This window comes from Panicum hallii, chromosome 5 (genome assembly GCF_002211085.1).
Source record: "Panicum hallii strain FIL2 chromosome 5, PHallii_v3.1, whole genome shotgun sequence".
Taxonomy (NCBI): domain Eukaryota; kingdom Viridiplantae; phylum Streptophyta; class Magnoliopsida; order Poales; family Poaceae; genus Panicum; species Panicum hallii.
The window spans coordinates 22,095,467-22,102,390 of record NC_038046.1 but is presented as its reverse complement, the minus strand read 5'-3'; the positions used below and the strand labels follow the sequence as shown (position 1 = coordinate 22,102,390).

The following is a 6,924-nucleotide window of genomic DNA, read 5'->3' as shown; positions in this document are numbered from 1 at the left end:
GGGCCCGTCGTGGATCGGCGTCTGCAGGCGATTTTTGGTGAGGAGGACGATCCGAGCGCTGCGGGGGAACAGGCGCCATTTTGCCTTGAGAAGCCTCCTGGTCAGGTATGCTCTCGCTCAGTGTCTCCCTTTCCATGCGCAGTTGCTTTCGTGCCTTCCCCCGCATTCGCTCCATTTCCTCGGTCTTGCGATTTTCAGGGGTCTTCTCGCTCCGACGCCGCTGTGGTCGTTCCGGGGGTCCGGCCGGTCGTTTCCTTTCTGACGAGCGAGACAAGCATGATGCTCCCCGTCCGGGCGCCAGACCAGCCCTCAAGTGCCCGTGGTCGGATTCCGGTGCAGGCTCGGCCTGAGCTCTGCCGGCAGAACACGACTCCGGCACAAGCTCGCCTCCCCCGCCGCCGCCTCCACAGGGCGGCGTAGAAGGCGGGGTTGAGGAGTTGCCGCCAACCCCCACCGGCTCGCCTCCCCCTGGTGCGGAGGTGTGGAGGCCCTCGGCCGTCTCGGAGGTGGCCGCCGTGTGCGCTCGTGTCAAGACAAATCATTTGTTCAATTACAGAGGACGTTCGGATACATGAGAACTGGGTGCTTCCGGTGCTTCCCGATACGGCCAAGCCCTCCGCAGTTCATGACTTCATCGATTCAATTCTTGGAAGCAGCGCTGGTCATCTAGACTTACTAGATCCGCGCTTCCTGAGTCAGCCACATCCCACATCATCAGATGGTGTTGGACTTCGGGGCTAATTACTGCTCAACTATTCACGCGTACGCTGCTAGAGCACAGGGGTGGGCCCACCTGGTATTCAAGGGTATTCATTGGGTACCTATTATTTTTTAAAAAAATCAAGTATATATAATCATATACATGTATTTGCATTAAAAAAATGAGAAAATGATATATATCTCAGGCTGTTCACATCCAGCCAACCTCCCTTCTCGAACTGGGCCGAATAACCCAAAAAATCAGCCCACTAGCCGGCCTATTCCCTGCGTCCAGCCCACCGCCCTTCTCTGTCTCTCTCCCTAGCTCGACTCAACCCTACCCGAGTACCCGAGGCCGGCCAGCCGGCAGCGGCGGCGGACGGCTGCGGGCACCGAGCAGGCAGGCGGCGGCGGCCTTGCACCCAGCGGGGCGGCCTGTGGTGGCGGCACGGCGCAGCCTTGCGCGGGGAGGGGCCTATGGCGGGTGGCTGCGCGACTGCCGGCCTGCACCGCTGCGGGCACCTTAGCAGGGAGCAGGTAGCTCGCGCGTGGGCCGTTCAATTGCTCAATGTTCAATTGCTCGTAGCTTCTACTTCAATCTTCAATCAAGAACTCAAAATTGGACAATTGCTAAGGTAAATTTTTCAAATTCCCAATCCCATATTCCTATTTCTGCATATTAGTAATTTTATCTTCAGTGAATTTGTGTCAGTGAGCAGTCAACTTGAAAGAATTTTTTTATGTGTGTAATTAAGGCTGTCAAAAAAACTTTTTGGCACCCTGTACAATCTTGAATACCAAACTCAAAATCCTAGGCCCGCCCCTGCTGGAGCATGCCTGCGTGTCTCTGCGTATGAAATACCACAAATTGCTGCTCGAACTCCAAGTTACCAGCAAGAATCAAGCTAGAACTATTTGGATTTCGCGAGGATGCTCAGCAACCCACCGACGACTACTTTGACTACTCGTCTCGGCTAGAAAATTAGGTGGAAGCGGGCCTCACACGGTCAACAACTAGTCGGAATCGACTCCGGCTATAGCCGGGCTTCGTCAACTACCTAGCTTCATCGACGACCGCCACGGCTTCATCGACAATCGTTCACGAATCAAGCTAAATGACTTATACCTTCCCCAACTTATTCTCCGCAAGATTGCCTACTTATCTGTGTATGTCTCTCAACGGGCATTGAAACCCTCCAGAACTGTACTTCGCCACATACCTTTTGCACAACGCGCATTCTCATTATCGCAATACCGGCTACTTATTTCTGCACGTTGTCTTCTCTTAACGGTAACTGATCTACTCAGGTAGCAAATACCTTAATCCATGAAACCTCAAACCTTCAGTCATGACCTAAGCGACTCATGCATGTTATGAGCGAAGGTTAGCACAGGACCAGGTGATTAAATATAAAGGGTGGACTACTCGAAAGATTTAAATGGCCTAAACAAGAGATCGACAAATAAACTTTATTTTTACACCTAATTAATAAAATTCGGTATCTTCATATTATGCTACACTATATATGCATTATCTTTTTTCAGATCAAGCTTTAGCAACAACTCCAGTTCGCTCAGCACATCTCCGCTAGCTCCCAGGCTTGGGGGCTGGGAGCCAATAACTACATGACATGACTACTACGACTCACCTGGCTCAAAAGCTTAAGGGCTGGGTGCCACAAAACTATCTGGAAGACTCGTAAAAGAACCCGATTTAAGAGACTTTTAAGGATTTATCTTGGAAAGATAACTGTTTAACCATTATTTTATGGATTTTATCCTGAAACAAGGGGTTTTTAAAATTTTTAACCCAAAGATCTTATGTAGCCATTAAATCAGGGATAAGATTTGTTTTGAACGGTAATTTAGGATATTTTGGGAAAGTTATTTGATTAACCAGGGATATTATCCCGAAAATAGGGGGTTTTCGAATTTTAAACTAATTTTCCTATCTTAACCATCAGTTCAATTTCACAAGATATTCTACAATGCATGCCACGTTCTTTTGGATCCTTTTTCCAAACTCTAGGATTTGGATTCAAGGCTTGGGGGCTGCAGGGCACGTGTCATATTTTTAAATGGAAGATAAGGGAAGAGGAATGAAGATTAATTTGACCCTCAGCCTGATTCATGATTCAACGTATGGAGTGCAATTTTTCATCGTACCCCCTACAAAAAGACTATTTATGAAGACTTAAAAACTACTCGGGGCATGAGCACCTCATAGCCTCGAGGTAGCCAAGGAAGTACACAGAAGACATCCTGAAGATGGAGGTTCAGAAGATCTCGAGGTTGACTTAGGGACTCATTTGTAAACCTGGATCTAGAACTTTGAAAACCAATTTATTAACTTTGAAGATGCAAAACAACTCACAGAAAAATCCTAAAAATACAAGCTAAGATGTTCTGGACTCCTTAAGTTAAGATAAACAACTTTGTAAAAGGACCTTGGAACTGTTTCCATATAATTTTAACTGTAGATTTAAATCAAGTTTAAATAACTTTTAATTGTTCCAAGAGTTCTAAGAAAGAACTACTCATGAATTTTGGATGATAGCTTCTGTGCTAAGAAAAAAGTCTTCCATAAAATTTTCATGCTCTAAATCCAAGCCCAGCTAGTTGTTTCGAGTACTTTTGTGATACGCTAGATCCTTTTAAACTAAAATGTTAGCCTCTATTTCTTGCATAAGAAAAATCTGCAACATTTACAGTAGACTACTTGTGCGAGTAAGTCTGTTCAGTAAAATGTTGAGCACCAATTCTTGTATGAGTTGTTCTGTTCAAATAGATCTTAATCCTAGCAGTAGTCGTTTAATACATCTTTCAGGAATAACCTGCTGAATGAAAAGGGCTAAAAATTTTACAATGAGTCTGTACTTAAGTAAAAAGCTCTGCATAAAAAAAATCACAAACTACCTCTACGAGTAGTTTTGCATAAAAATCTCAACCCAGAAACTACCTCTACGCGTAGTTTTGCACGAGTTCTGCATAAAAATCTCAACCTAGAAACTGCCTCTACGAGTAGTTTTGTTTAACCCATGCTTCCTATGAGAAATGACCGTTTACAACATGCAAAACCACTCGGTCACTTAATGAAGTCAATTAATCCAGATAAGTACTCGATAAATAACTACCTAAGGAAAAGAAAATAAAGTGCTAGACTACTTAACTTAAGTTTTGACTACTTTCTAGTGAAATAATTATATCTTATATCAGTAAAACCACTCATACATGTGCATGCATATAGATTCAACTACTCCCGCGGATGGAACATACGACCTGGTGCCCAAGTCCGAGAGTGAGCAGCGCGAAGCTCAGGTTAATCTAACAGAAGTCGCTAAAGACCCAAACCAATATTCGGAGGAACCCCCGACTAGTTTTGCTCAAGAAGGCAAGCCCCGGTGCATGATCCTAGTGTTTTAATTTATACAACTATGGTTCCTTTTTACCTGTGCATTTAAGTTCATAAGAGTTGATTGGAACCCTAGTTGCATGATCCTAGGCACCTATGTATTGAATACTACAACTAGAAGTTCGGTAGATGCTATGCTAATAGGTATGGTAAAAGTCGAGTAGTTTCCTGCTACTCGTGAGAACTTTAGGAGTTGAATGATTTACCGCATACTGCAACTATAAGGTCGACGGACGGGGCTGTTCATGGTTGAAGCCCCGTCAGAGTAGAGAAAAATGCTAAGGCCGCGGTGTGTGGTAGCGGTGGTTAAGCGTTTGAACGTACTAACCACATGTCAAAAATATGGTACTTGATAAGCTAAGTACTCGATCGGCCCGGCAAGCGTTTGAACGTATTAACCACATATCAAAAATATGGTACTCGACAAGCTAAGTACTCGGTCGGCCCAGCAAGTGGACTTTACTTTCACCCTACTTGAATGAAGTTTAGATGGGTATACACATGCGGGTGCAGAGCGTGGCTCTGTAGTCGCGGAGGGTGATCCTACTCCACAACCCGGAAAGAAAGGGGAAAAGTTGCTTGGGGTGACCCTTCGGTACTCCAAGCGTGTCTGTTAGATTTGCCTTGCAAGGTTAAGAAATTCGATTCGAATCGTCCGTTTCTCGCGGTAATTGAGACTACTTAATACCCTTGCCACATAGAGTAATAAGAGAAACTATGGCTATAATGAAACCTTCCGATGCTTAAATATTTTCCACCATGTTTGCTTAGAGATAGATGCTCACTTAGACTGGTTAAATGAACTATAATATTGAAAGCTAAAACATGAAATTAAGGACTTACTCTTTATTGCTTTTCAGAAAAAAGAAACCCTAGAACCTTAGAGCTATGCATACTTAGTAGTCGGTATTTACATACCACTAGTCGGGTAAGCCTTGCTGAGTAATAGTATGCTCAGTCTTGCTTGTGGCAATGTTTTCAGGTGTGCCTTTTGAAGATGTGATAGCTGGTTTGGCTTGGACGAGTACTTTGCCGACTAGTTGGACCGTGGAGTGGGATCCATCCCTGGCCAACAATGACTCTGCCGAGTGATGTCACGTATGGGCTTCATCGTGGTATCCAAATCGACGATAGTTAATCGTGTTTTCTTTCCGCTGCTACTTAAAAGTTTCTATGTTTGAACTTAAAAGTACTCATTTGATGAACTCGACTTGTAATAATTGATGTCCGACTTGTGAGACAAAGTTGTGGAATGTTGTAATCTCTGGACTTGCCTTCGTGCGAGTTATGTGTACGCTTTGTTTCGATCGAAATATTAAGTGGTCGCATCGGGATTTACCCGACAGACTGTCGGAGGGATTACTCCGTTTGAAGTGCATGGTAGCCGGTTCATCTTTATGGATGATGGTTAGTGCACTTGAGCCGGGTAAATTCGGGTGGTTCTGCCACACTTATATACGTGTTGGGCTGAACTATATTGCGTGCGAGAAGGGTTGCCTTGCCCCCCGGGGTCGGCGTCCACAGGGGTGAGGTCGCCTATCCTACCCGTGTCCTGTCCGAGGCCCGCACCTGAATGTGCTCCGCCGCTTCCTGAAGCCAAGTCTCGTCTGCCCGGTCCACGACACCACCTGAAACATCCTCAATCCTATTCGCCATCCCTATGGCAGGGGATGGCGCCATCATCCTTGTAGCACACCTCTTCAGATGCGCCGGGGGCGGGCCTCTCATCTGGTCGGCAGATCCAGCCTCCCTTGCACCGGTCAGTAGGTCGGGCGCCTATGCTTTCGTTGCTGTCGGGTCTGCTGGTTGTTGTTGCCGGTGTTGTTGCTGCGGATGGGTACACGATTGGCTCCTGATAGATCTGGTCTTGGTCCATTCACCGAGTTGGAGAAGGCTGATGCTGCCGGCTTGTTGTTGGCATATGGACAGTTGGCAATGAAGTGCCCTGTCTCACGGCAGTTGAAGCATGCTCTGGCATTGTTGCTGGCAGTAACTTGGCTTGCATTGCTCTGTGGGGCCTTCATGGTGTTCTGGCTCTTGAACTGTCTAAACTGGGTGTTGGGGGTCTGAGAGCCAGTAGCTTGTGACTGGGTCCTATACTGCATAGGGGCTTGGGACCTAGGCACTAGAGGGCCGAAGTGCCTCGGCTTTTGGAAACGGTCCTGCTGGCGATCCTTGGTTTCCAGGAACTTACGCTTATTGTCTCTCTTTTCCTCTGCCATGGCACTCTCGATGATGATAGCCATGTTCATCAGTGTGTTGAAGTCTGGGTAGATGCATGGGGAAAGCAGCTTCTTAAGTTCTGCATTCAAACCCTTTCTGAACATGTCCTGCTTCTTTTCATCCTTGTCTACTTCCTCCGGGTGCATAGCGAGCTAGTTCTATGAACTGATATGTGTACTCCTCAACGGACTTGTTGCCTTGTTGCAGCTCACGGAACTCATCTGCCTTGTGCTTCATGGTGGCTGCTGGGATGTGATAGCGACGGAACTCATCCATAAATTCCTTCCAAGTGATAGTAGAGGCATCCTGAGCAGCTGCACAGTAGTTCTCCCACCAAACCAAAGCAGTTCCAGTGAGCTGGTGAGCAGCCAAACGGACCTTGTCACGGTCTCCATGCTCAAATGGTTCGAGTTTTCTCTTGATAACACGCAGCCAGTCATCTGCATCCAAGGGGTTGTGGGATCCTGCAAAGGTGGGTGGCTTGGTCCTCAGAAAAGCTGTCAGTTTGTCATTTGTACTCTGCTCACGGGGCCTTGGGTTGGTGATGACATTGGTCAAAGCTTCCAGTAGCAGGTTCTGGTTGTTCAACA

The 6,924-nt window shown here is 46.5% G+C and overlaps 1 long non-coding RNA gene across 1 annotated transcript; it reads left to right on the top strand.

Annotated features, from left to right (window-relative positions):
* Positions 1-1,004: 1,004 nt before the first annotated feature.
* LOC112894804 lies at positions 1,005-5,372 on the top strand. The gene is made up of 2 exons (XR_003229077.1): positions 1,005-1,334; positions 5,094-5,372. It is a non-coding gene; the product is annotated as an uncharacterized LOC112894804 (long non-coding RNA).
* The last annotated feature ends 1,552 nt before the right edge of the window (positions 5,373-6,924 follow it).